Source organism: Microtus pennsylvanicus, chromosome 9 (assembly GCF_037038515.1).
Source record: "Microtus pennsylvanicus isolate mMicPen1 chromosome 9, mMicPen1.hap1, whole genome shotgun sequence".
Taxonomy (NCBI): Eukaryota; Metazoa; Chordata; class Mammalia; order Rodentia; family Cricetidae; genus Microtus; species Microtus pennsylvanicus.
Window position 1 is genome coordinate 34,214,088 of NC_134587.1, and position 12,105 is coordinate 34,226,192.

Below are 12,105 nucleotides of genomic sequence, written 5' to 3' on the forward strand. Positions count from 1 at the left end.
TCCTCCCCTTCATCCTGGGGTTACAAATGCCTGTTGCTGAGCCTAAATTTTCCTGCAGGTGCTGGAGAGCTGAAATAAACTTGTAGAGCAGATAGTTTCCTGACTGAGGCATCTCCCTTACAGTCCTCCTTCCATCATTTTTCAATTTTAGGATTTATTTATTTTTATTTTGTGAACATGATTGTTCACCTACATATATGTATATGCACCCTATGTGTGCAGTGTCCACAGAGGCCTGAGGAAGGAATCCGATTCTTGGCACTGGAGTTAGAGGCAGTTGTTAGCTGTGTGGGTGCTGGGAAGCAAAGCCAGGTTCTGTTATAAAAAAAAAAAACAAGTAGTTTTGGTGACTGAGCCATTTCCCTATCCCTTATTCCATTCTTATCCAAAAAAAAAGGCCACACATTTATTGTTTCATCTCATTCTAGCTAGCTACTTCACTAAGCTGTGACAATGAAGATATTTTTTTTTAAAGTAGAGACACCTAATTCTCCATATAACAACATTTTAAATTTATGGATAACTTAAACTTTAACAAGAGTTTTTAGCATGCAAATTATATTACTGGAGAGGAAAGTTCTCTCTGAATGTCACCTTTGTCTTCATATGATACCAGAGCAACTTAACCACTTACTGCTTCTTGATCACCTCAGAGCAAACAGGATTCCGTGGTGGTTTTTGAAACCGCATTCTATTTGTAACCATCTAGAACTCTTTTGTGTTTGGGGATGTGCGATGAACCTTTCTGAGGGACCAATGGAGGTTTATTATTAATTTATTTTTCTGAAATTTACTTCACTAATTAATATACTATATATAAAATGTATATGGGTGGTGTGGAAGGTCCTTCTGTCTATGTGTTGTTTCTATTGGTTAATGAATAAAGAAAACTGCCTTGGTGTGGCATTATGGCCTACTACACATTGGACGTGGTTCTGTAACATGAGGGCTGGGCTCGTTGGGGTTTCTGTCCCGCCCAGTCCCCCAGCCCTTTAGTCCCAGAGAAAACCACCCAGAGTCTGCATTAATTATAAACTGATTGGCCCATTAGCTCAGGCTTCTTATTCACTCTCATAATTTATATTAACCCATTATTCTTATCTATGTTAGCCACATAACTTGGTACCTTTCTCAGCAGGGCAGGTCACATTCTGCTTCTTCAGTGTCAAGGCAGGAATCAGGAGCAATGGGCTTCCTCCTTCCCAGAATTCTCCTTTTCTCATCGCCCTGCCTATACTTACTGCCTGGCCAATCAGCGTTTATTTAAAACAGGATTGATAAAATACAGACAATTATCCTGTACCACTGTGGCCTGATAGGATAGAACTTAGATAGGCAGGAAAGACTAAACTGAATGCTGGGATAAAGAAGAGTCAGAAAGACACTATGGAGCCACCGCCAGAGTCAGACATGGCAGAACTTTGATGGTAAGCCATGACCTCATGGTGATATACAAATTAATAGAAATGGGTTAAATTAAGATGTAAGAGTTAGCCAATAAGAAGCTAGAGCTAATTGGCCAATCAGTGATTTAATGAATACAGTTTCTGTGTGGTTATTTCGGGGCTAAGTTAGCTGGGCAGGTGGGAAAAACAAGCAGGCCCTCCTCCTACATATGGGGATAACTATGTGCCACTGAGCATGTGCAGATATCAGAGGAAAATTGCTAGGATTTGGTTCTCTCTTTGCGCTGTGGGTCAGGGTATTGAACTCGAGACATCCAGCTGTGTAGCAAGCACTTTTACTAATTGAGCTATCAATATCACTGGCCTGAAAATGGAGGTTTAATTGCATGTTTTAACTCCACTCATTTGTTGGTTTATTGATTTACATTTCCCCTAAATTTTAGTTCTTTGAAGTTGAATAAGAAAGGAGTTAAAGATAACCAGGCCTCCTTAGACTCCCTTGATTTCCACATAATCATTCTGTAAGCATCATCCACTTAGGCCTTTAAGACATAAACTTGCCAAGCTCCCTTCATGTGGCTCCTGACACTGGTGGGAAGGTAGGGTAGATGGCTGTAAGTGCCAATTCCTGCACTGTTGACATTTTGTGGCAGAAAAGGAGAGTAAATGCCATAGTAAATGTTGTAGATAGTTTTAAAAACTAAGGAGACAGAATAATGAGATGGTTTAGGTGATCAACATCAGGGTGACCCTATGCATTTGTCTTGATGAATATCTCAACTTGAAGAAAGTATTTCAGAAATTAAAGGTCCAGGATGGGAGCTTACCTCAGACTGGTCAACGAATACCCTGTAGGATTGAAGGGGAAATAGAGTGACATAGGCAGGGTCAGATGTTAGTCATGGAAAACTGTGACTGAAAAAGGCTTTGGGATACTTATTGAATAGCAAACGTACTTATTCTGCACAACACTGGCTATACAAATTTGCACTAAATGAAAATCACTATGTTCTGTGAGGAATTGTAAGAATTTAACAGGGAGCTGGTGAGATGGCAAAGCGGGTGGAAGTACTTCCTGCATAAGTCTTTCAACCTGAGTTTGATTCTGAGAGCCCAGATGGGATGACGCACATCTGTAATCCAGTGCTCCTGCTCTAACATGGGAGGTGGAAACAGGAGAGCTACCCAGAATTCCCTGGGACTACTAGCCTAGAGTATAAGCCTGGTAGAAACAACGAGAAAGCCCCTGAGTCAACAGCATGAAAGGACAAAACTGACTCCCAAAGTTTTCCTCTGACGGTTAGGTGTCCACCATGGCACCCCCCTCCACACACACAGGAACATGCACATGACCTTACTTATACTAGTAATAACATAATTTTTAAAGATGTTATAGGATTGAGAAAAGAAAAGATTGTGAGTTCATGACATATATGCTAAGAAAAACATAGACTGGATGGCAACAGTTTCTCTTGCATAGAAGACAGTCTTAAATAGAAAACATTCATTTCAAGAAGTCCTTGTTTTTAATGCTGAGTAGTACTCTAATATGTATATATTCCATACTTTCCTCATCCATTCTTCCATTGAAGGACATCTAGGTTGTTTCCAGGTTCTGGCTATTACAAACAATGCTGCTATGAACATAGTAGAGCATATACTTTTGTTGTATGATAAGGCCTCTCTTGGGTATATTCCCAAGAGTGGTATTGCTGGGTCCAGGGGTAAGTTGATCCCGAATTTCCTGAGAAACCACCACACTGCTTTCCAAAGTGGTTGCACAAGTTTGCATTCCCACCAGCAATGGATGAGTGTACCTCTTTCTCCACAACCTCACCAGCAAAGGCTATCATTGGTGTTTTTGATTTTAGCCATTCTGACAGGTGTAAGATGGTGTCTTAAAGTTGTCTTGATTTGCATTTCCCTGATCGCTAAGGAAGTTGATCATGACCTTAAGTGTCTTTTGGCCATTTGAAGTTCTTCTGTTGAGAATTCTCTGTTCAGCTCAGTGCCCCATTTTATAATTGGGTTGATTAGCCTTTTACGGTCTAGTTTCTTGAGATCTTTATATATTTTGGAGATCAGACCTTTGTCAGTTGCGGGATTGGTGAAGATCTTCTCCCAGTCAGTGGGTTGCCTTTGTGTCTTAGCGACAGTGTCCTTTGCTTTACAGAAGCTTCTCAGTCTCAGGAGGTTGAAAATAGAAAACACTATCCTGAGTGAGGTAAGCCAGACCCAAAAAGAGGAGCATGGGATGTACTCACTCATATTTGGTTTCTGGCCTAAACAAAGGACATTGAGCCTATAATTAGTGATCCTAGAGAGCTAAATAAGGAGAACCCAAAGAAAACCATATAGGCATCCTCCTGAATATTAACCTTCATCAGGCGATGAAAGGAGACAGAGACAGAGACCCACATTGGAGCACCAGACTGAAATCTCAAGGTCCAAATCAGGAGCAGAAGGAGAGAGAGCACGAGCAAGGAACTCAGGACTGCAAGGGGTGCACCCAAACACTGAGACAATGGGGATGTTCTATTGGGAATTCACCAAGGCCAGCTGGCCTGGGTCTGAAAAAGCCTGGGATAAAACCGGACTCGCTGAACATAGCGGAAAATGACGACTACTGAGAACTCAAGAACAATGGCAATGGGTTTTTGATCCTACTGCACGTACTGGTTTTGTGGGAGCCTAGGCAGTTTGGATGCTCACCTTACTAGACCTGGATGGAGGTGGGCGGTCCTTGGACTTCCCACAGGTCAGGGAACCCTGATTGCTCTTTGGGCTGAAGAGGAAGGGAGACTTGATTGGTGGAGGGGGAGGGAAATGGGAGACGGTGGCGGGGAAGAGACAGAAATCTTTAATAAATAAATAAATTTATAAAAAAAAGAAAACATTCAATTCCACATCCTTGGGCATCCAGAGAGTGATGCAACTATGGCCACTGCAAACTGAATCTGCAATGAAGAGCAAAGCAAGTGTGACATTTGTTTTTCATCTTATACTAAAAAGAATGTAGAATGGGTTTTTTTTTTCCCAAAACTGGCATGAAAGAAGCTTTGCAGTGGCATTTCATCTTCCATCCTTCCTTTTCTACTTAATCCTAACTAGAACACAGGTTATTCAGGCACATGTGTGGATGATAAAGATAGAATATTCTTGTTGCACCTGCAACTTGATTTGAAATTGCTTCCTCCTGGGGTACCTTCTGATAAAGAAAGCTAGAATAAGTGCTGTGGAACAATCCTTTTGTATACTATGAATATGTGTTACTCTCACCGGCTAAAAAAAAAAGCTGATTGGCCAATAGCCAGGCAAAAAAGTATAGGCAGGGTGACCAAACTGATGGTACAGGGAGAAACGAGATGCTAAGAAGCAAGATGAACATGCCATTGTACATGGAGATGACACTACATTTTCATTTCCCAGCTACAAAGTCCTGAATAATCACACAGAAACTCTGTTAATTACAACACTGTTGGATAAATAGCTCTGGAATATTTCTAGTTAGCTCTTACATCTCAAATTATCCCATTTCTATTAGTCTATGTATTACCATGTTGCCATGGTGTTACATCATTTTCTACATGTCCTATTTTCTCAGCAGCTGGCTGGCATCTACCTAACTCCGCCTACTCTTTCTATATATCTCTGTTTGAATTTCATGCCTGGCTTTACTCTGCTAAGTCATTGGCCAAAACAGCTTTATTCATTAACCAATAAAAGCAACACACATACAGAAAGACATCCCAAATTATACCTAACAAAGGTACTGCTACCTTGCAGACCATAAATAAGAAATATGGGTTCAATTAAAATGTAGGATGTAGCTAGTAATAAGCCTGAGCTACTGGCTGAGCATTTACAATTAATATAAACCTCTGTGTGGTCATTTGGAAGCAGCTCACTGGACTGGAAAACTCCACCTACAAATAGATATGACTGTGCCTCATTTGGTCTGACCTTGACACATTTGGTTTGACCTTGCCTAAATACTTAACCATGCATGGGTGTCTGTGAATGATTTGCTGTAACTCTACTGAAGCAGTGGCCATAGTATTTAACTGAGCATAACATCAAACTCTTCCAGGAGCTTGAACTGGGAGAGACACTGATTAGTCCAGGTAGAAACAGGATCATGAATTTCAAAGAATCAGAGGGAAACTGTGAAATACTGGGACTCCAGAGCATAGGGTCAGAAGAGACTCATTTTTATGTTCACTGTGAAACAGAAGTATTGATTATTAAAACATGGAAAGTGTGCCGTGACGCTAGCAGCAAAAAAAGTCACTGAGCCGAGCAGTTGTGGCTAAACAGTGAAGGCTGGGAACAAATACAGGCTGGTCCTGTGTGGAATGTCATAGAACGCTTCCATGCACTGAGCTCTGTAAAGCTGTTGATGGCTGTTCTTTGTCCTTTCTGTTTAGTGTGTCCTTAACACAGACCTGCTGCAGGGAGTTGTTACAGGCTCTGTTAAAGTCTATTCTACCAGCACGGTACCGTGTTTATTTTCTCATGATGGTTACCCCATTGCTAAGCAATGTTGCTTATGTATGCAGGCTTTCCCCTAAGGGTAAAATGACAGCTGAATAGGAGAAGCCAAACAAACAGCTCAGTGAATTATGTGACATGAGGAATGACCTGTTCCCGGGAGAAGCGACCCTCTCCCACTCTGACATAGGAAGACCAATTAGAGAAACACCTTTAGTGAAATTCGGAGACAAGAGTTTGCCTTATGTTGGCATTTTAACTGGAGTGCTGGCACGTTATATTTCTTTGGGGAGATATGAGTTCTGAGGGAGAGGTTCTTTCAATTCTGAGATGAATTTGCTGTCAGATCCAAACAGCACCCTGCTATCCTCACAGGAGCATCTGTTAACACTGCTGACATCTTCTGTGGCCACAATTTAACCTTGCTCTCACTCCTCCAGCCTGCGAAAGGCTGGCGCAATACTCCTAAATGAAACCGGGAATGTTTGCTCAGGCCTGCAGTCTCAGCACCATGGAGGCTGAGGCCTACCTTGAAATCAACATCACCCTGGGCCAGATAGTGAGTCCCAGGCCAGCTCGCACTATATCAGAAGACCATGCCTTAGACAACAGCAATCTAAAAACCGTCTTCCTGGTTATTTATACATATTTCAATGTACAGAAACTCATTATGCGAAAACAATGGGCAAGAATTTGTTTGAGTAAATGTAGAGACTTTCTAAGTGTGCAAAAAATGACAGTTATTCAAGCATCAATTCAAGGAATGTTTACCAGTAGAGCATCTACTACGACTTGGGCATACATCTCTGAAAAAACTAAACTAATGCTGCTGACCTCGTGATTAAGCATGCGAACAATAAAAGTGAATCCTGTTGGGCATGGTGGCACATATCTGTTATCACAGTAACCTTACCAGGGAAAAGACTGAGGATCACAAGTTCTAGGCCAGCCCTGACTATATAGCCAGATCCTATCCAAAAACAAGCAAGAAAAGTATCCATATGCTTGCACCAACATCTAGTTAGTCCTAGTAAGGTGGAGTTACTTACCTTGACCTTGAAGCCAAAGACTGACAATAGATAAAAAACTGAACTCTGAGGCCAATACAATGCTTATCATCAAGTGTGGCCAAGAATGTAGGGCAAACTGGGCTTCTTTTGAGGAGTCATGGAGTAAGACCCACAGAGAAAAACCCATGGAGAGATAAAACCCTCTGCACAGGGAAGCCTACTATTTCCTTGTATCCCGTTTCTTGAGACTTACAATCAATGATTTAGTTTATTATCGTTTTCTCTTGTCAAGTCCACATAAAGTCTACACACCAGCATAGCCTATATGTGAAATTATTTCCTCTTAAAAATATTTGGAAACAGAACATCAGGAGGCAGCAGAAGCTTAGCTGGAGCTGTGACTCTCTTTCCGGCATACTGAGGTTACAGATTCATGACTTAATTTCTTTATTTTAATATCTATTTTCTTCTGGCCAAAGTGTGGCTGTTTCCGCTTCTGGGCTTTTGTACCTAAGGCAGGAGCAGATTCCGAACAGGAGTTTCTTCACTGAAATTAGGTCTTCTTCTGGGTTACCCTTCTGTGCACAGCTCCAACAGGCTGAGATGCTCATTCAAGGCCTTCTTCTCGAGAGAGCACTTGATTACTTCACACTAATTGCTGCTTAATTCTGCATTCATACCACCAGCCAAGACAATTAGTATTTCAAAACATCATTTTATGCCTTGTTTAGGGTTATCATTGCCAAGTAAATTGACATGATTTGTTTGAAAATGAAGACATTAGATCCCAGTTTTTCATAACTGCCAAATTTCATATTTCATGTATTCAGCATGGTTTAATTTTGCAGAGGTAGACAAACATGTCAGGTGCTGGCTTGCAAGTCATCTGAACACACTTTTGCCATTGTCATATAAAATAAAGTTCAATTTAACTTTTCCCAAAAGACTGTGGTTAGCATCAAGTCACATTCATAAGGTATTTCCATAACAGCTTTAAATATCAATGTGGTTTGATGGAAATTGATTCTGTCCTCAGTGACGTACTTGAAGTTTTGAAAATCGTATCCCCATGGTTTTATTTATGTAGCTAAATTTTCACAGTTGAAGGGCTTGACTTACTAAAAGCTGCACGTTTGTTAAGAATCATAGATTTATGCCTTTCTGATTCTACTGTCCTAAGGTTAACCAGTAAATAAATTACCCAGCACTCAGTAGTTAATGGTTACACAACAAAGAGTCAGTCTAACCCTGGAGTGAGGAAATTTGACCTGGATACTAAGATCAAAGTTTAGAAGCTGGTATAGATACATTCATAGAAAGCCGTCCTCCACTGGGAAAGCAAACGGTTTATATACAGGTGCACAAAGCCCACTTCTGTAGGACTCTCATTGAAAAAGAGATGACTTCACAGTACAACAAGCAGAGCCGGACAGTAGAAGACTTGAGTTTGTTTTACTTTTGCTTGAGTTTGCATTTGTTTCCAAGTTCCTAAAGTAGTAAACATTGGAACAGGAACTGTATACCAATCACAGAAAAGAAAAAAAAATGAGTCGACTTTCTATTTTTAGGCAAACGCTGTAGAAAATGAAAGGGGAAGAAACTCCACTCCAAAAGAGACACTTTCACTTCTGTAAATGTGAATGTGACCAATGGCAGCACAGGATGAAAATACAAAAGCAGAAACCAGAAAGCTCATTTAAACATGCCTTTCCTCATCTGGACTTGCTCTACTGACCCATATCAACTAAAGTTTAGTAGATGAACTGCAATGTGTTATCTCGCTGTGCTGTTTAGATCTCTTCTCTATGCTGGGTATGGAGATGCAGGAGGTCATGGCACAAAAAGCAGAAACAATGGGGAAAATCTCTAATGGGTCGCACTATATTAGGAGAGAAGAATCACTTGGAAAAGGACAAGAGAAGCGAATGGAAATTTCTGTGTAGAGACACGCCATGGCCTCTCTGCTTACCTGCTCAGTCCTGCACAGGGCCCTCAGCTTCCACTGTCTTCTCAGGGGATGCCTGATAGTTCCTCTCTAGCCAGCCAGACTTTAAGAACTGATCAGACTCCACCCTGCTGGCGAATCTGCCTGTCAACTCTGCTCCTCCCACCCTGTTTGACCAGGTTGCAAATTTCTAGCCACTGGGGAGAACTAAGCAAAATGCTGCCGCTCCCCCTGTAGGTGGCCAAACACCTGGCTCTGTGAGGGCTTCTTGTGGGGCACCCTTGTCAACTCTAGCCAAGAAGAGATCAGAGGCTTCCTTGACCTCTGCTTATCCCTGCTATGATTACTATGTCAGAGAACTGACCTCCAAAAATCTGCATTTATTTTTCACTTTGTGCTCTGGAATATTCTAAGCGCTGCAGAAATGGCCTCTTTCAACTCTGGACACATTTCTCTTGGATTTTAAGATACTGACCCCAGTGTTCAATTTGACTGCAGGATTTTGGACTTATAATGAATAATGAGACTCCTCACCTGATTCAAAAGGAAATATAAAAATTTGAATCTAATTGAGAAATTTAAAATATTGTAGTATATTTATTTTCTATCATTTAGTGTCTTGTGATGTCAGAATTTTGGAAGATTTGATCTACGCAGAGAGCCATACTCCCTTATTATTCAGTATGGAGAGATGTATAATGACAGTTTTATATTTTTTTAAAAAAAATGCTGCAAGATCCCTGGTGGCAGTAGGCAGCAGAAATGCTGTAGGTCCCAAAAGTGTGGTAGTAGCAGGCCCTGCGAGCAGCCAGTCCCAGGCAGAGATGGCTGCTGGTCCCAGAGCAGTGGTGGTGGGCCATGTGGTGGCAGGCAGTGGCTCTGGGAGCGGCCAGTCCCAGGCCGAGACAGCTGCCAGTCCCGAGCACATGATAGGTGAGCAGGAGACAGAGACATGGATAGACATGACATGCAGAGTGAGGTTGAATATTTATTCAGGGGGTTGTGGAGGGGAAAAGGTGAAGGGGGGACAGAGAAAGACAGAGAGAGACAGAGAGAGAGAGAGAGAGAGAGAGAGAGAGAGAGAGAGAGAGAGAGAGAAGAGGAGAAAGAGACAGAGAAAGGGGGAAGCGGAGAAGTGGGGAGAGAGGCAGAAGTGAAGCTGCCTCTCTGAGAGGAAGACAGAAAAGAGAGCGAGCTCAGGCCAAAAGCTGAAGATCAGCCTGCCTCAGCGGATGGGGGAGGAAGTGGGCATGACTTGACTCTTAAAGAGACAGAAAACCATAACAGACAGGCCAAAGGCTTTCTCTCAGCTATTTGGTAGAATTTTTGAGTGGTAACTGTAGCGCTCATAGACAGAGCTGCTGAGGCCCGCCTTCCCTCACCACTCAAACTGCTCTTTTGCTGGCACACCTTAGTTTCTTGTATTCCATCCATTCACTTTACCCTACTGGTTTTATTTAATAATTTAAATTATTTGCCAGTTCCCTTAAATGTTCAGTATTAGGAAACTATCATTGTATTTAATTGATAAAAGCAGTCTTGATAGGCACAAGCTGTTTTGGTATGGAGAGTTGGAACAGGAAAACCCTGTTGTCTTGATTGGAGGTCTTAGTTGTTACTAAGTAACCTGATACTAAGAGCACCCAGAGTTAGAAGTTATAGCCCACTCATTGCCAAGGCAAAGTAATGGAGCTACAGCTGTTCTAAGTGGTGGTAATCTTGTGACATCGAGCAAGCCATACCTCATAAATATTGTCATTTATGAGATCTAAGTTAAGAAATGTTTTCTTCTAATTTGTACCTTTATGCCAACCAATCTTTGTTTCTGACACTTGACTCCTCATTCCATAAAAGGCCATTTCCTTGTTCCCATGTCTACTGTCTTGACATGTGTACCCTCTTGGATTCATGAATGCGGAGAATTTTGTTTGGCTCTGAGCTCATGAACTACCACATCTGAGATATGACCTTGTTACACACACATTGATGTCTTGATGTATAGGCAATAATATGAAGTATTGACATATCCATCCATCTATCCATCCGCCAATCCATCTTTCCATATATCTATCATGTATCTCCTATCATATCTATCTATATATCCACCTATCATCAGTCCATCATACATCTATCTTTATGTCATCTACCTATCATTAGTCTGTCTATCTGTCTGTCTATTGTCTATCTTCTAACCCCAAATATCATTATACAGAAGGCTTTGTTTTGTAGTTCTAGTCTATTCAGTGACATACAATTTGCCTTCACTGATTATTTTATAACATTTCTTTCTTTTCTATCTACCCCCATGCTTTTCTTGCCTGACCCATCCATCTTGAACTGGAAGTTCTACTGTATTTTTGCACACACTAGGCACCTTCCATTTCTGCCTCGTGAATCCATTTTAGCAACAAAAGTGTCAGTTTCCTCTGGCAAGTCTCATGCTTCCTCCTTCCCTATTACATTCCCCTCATGAAAAATGACACCTTTACAAGGCTTTCACTCATTTTCTTTCCCTTCTGTTTCTGCCTATTCATAGGTAAGAAATTTGAAAATCTTTTACCTCCTTCTTCTCGAAGTACAGATGTACATGTATTCTGGACTTGGCTAAAGCCGTTTAGTGTTTTTCAGACTTTCCAGCAAGCCCCCGTCTGCTTCAGGAGACTGGAACAAAGATTATAAGAGACCTGACCTATGGTAACAAGAGACCCGATCTAGAGTAACAACTATAATTTCCAAATCTCTCATTATCAACTGCCTTCTCGTTACGTACAGATGGGCATACATGGTAACATTGCTTCATCTAATTTTCTCCTAGAGTCTTCACTCTCTTCTTCTTTCTCTGTTTAAAATGTCTTTTCTGATTCACTGTTCATTTCAGAGTTGTTTTTTAAACCTTTTGCAGGATTGTAAGGCATATTAGGATTAGAGTACATGCTTAACATGCTCAAGGACATGAATTCAATCCACAAATCTCAAATTATTTTGCACAGATCATGCTCATAAGTGACATTTTAACTGAATTTGTATGTATTCTAAAACATATTTTTGTTGTTGAAATGACTAAATATTATCTTATATCATGCTAAAATAGCTTTTAGCCATAATTTGTAGATGAAGATCCACTTTCTTCTAGGTGCAGGTTAAAATGAGAAATTTAAACTGGCTTTCTTCCTTTTGCCTACAGTTTTATGTTTGAAGTGCACGGTACAGTTCACGAAGGTTTAAGGATAGGCTTATATTCAATCATTTTCAT

General features: G+C 41.0%; 1 protein-coding gene across 2 annotated transcripts in view; it reads right to left on the reverse strand.

Annotated features, from left to right (window-relative positions):
- The window catches only part of Kynu (kynureninase), a 118,790-nt gene extending 109,837 nt beyond the window's left edge, over nt 1-8,953 (reverse strand). Inside the window, exon 1 of one of the 2 annotated variants that reach the window (XM_075985304.1) lies at nt 8,877-8,953. The gene's annotated coding sequence lies outside the window, so the exon portion shown is untranslated. Of the gene's footprint in view, nt 1-2,233; nt 2,253-8,876 lie in introns of those variants that run through there. The other variant, XM_075985305.1, reaches the window with a different exon arrangement.
- Nucleotides 8,954-12,105: the final 3,152 nt, after the last annotated feature.